Here is a 998-nt window from a genome sequence, read left to right on the forward strand (position 1 = left end):
GGCTCCGGCCTCGCCTCCCTGCCCGGATCCGGTCGCCTCTCCAACCCCGGCGAACGGGAACTCCTCCGGCGACCTTCCTCTCAGGCGAACCTCGATCCGCGCGCCGGGATCTCAGATCTGGATTCAAAACCCTAGGGGTTGACCTTTTTTCCCCAAGTCCCAGAATTATTTGCTCATATTCATCGCATCGTAACTTTGCATCCGTAGCTCCATTTTGGGCATATAGCATATCAAAATGTTCATCTCAGAGAGCACATCATTTCATCTCATTGCATTGTTTTCATTTGAGTTCATCTTGATGCCCGAAATGTTGTTGGAAGAGTGCTATTTGGGATAATTGTCAGATATGCTGCTCCAATTAGATATTTGTCATTTTTGCCATGATTATTGTGTGCATGATATGCTCCTGAGCTCTTCATGAGTTTTGTTATATGTTTTGCCATCTATCCAGAGGTGTAACCCATGTATTTTTGTGATGTGTGTGGTGACTAGCACAAGCTTGAAAAGTGAGGCATTCGTTAATGCTGATTTCAGGGACTTAGCATTTCCACTAAGTCCTTGACCTGTTTATCTCATATGGCCATATGTTCATGTTGTTTTCCTAGTGATCCGTGCCTCTTTTGAGGATGATCAGTAAGAATGTTTTGTTAATCTTGTAATGCTCTATCCATCCATGTCTTTGTTTGCAATTATGGAGCACCCTAGCTTGAGTCAATCGAGCTTTACTTTTGTCATTTCGTGAATCTGGGCAGATTGTCTACTTGTTAGCAATTTTGCCGAGGATGTTGTAGTTGATCCGTGCATGCTATGCTATTGTTCTTGCCATATCTAGCTTGCATTTTGTGTATTCTTAATGGGTGTATGCTTAGCTTGTCATGACATGCTCTGTAGTGAGTGCATCGAGCTCGTAAACATGCCTACTTGATATCTGTTTTCAGCATGCTCCAGTTTTCACTAAGTCTGAGAACTGATTATGTTTTTGCCATGTTCACATGCTT

This window comes from Triticum dicoccoides, chromosome 3A, assembly GCF_002162155.2.
Source record: "Triticum dicoccoides isolate Atlit2015 ecotype Zavitan chromosome 3A, WEW_v2.0, whole genome shotgun sequence".
Taxonomy (NCBI): domain Eukaryota; kingdom Viridiplantae; phylum Streptophyta; class Magnoliopsida; order Poales; family Poaceae; genus Triticum; species Triticum dicoccoides.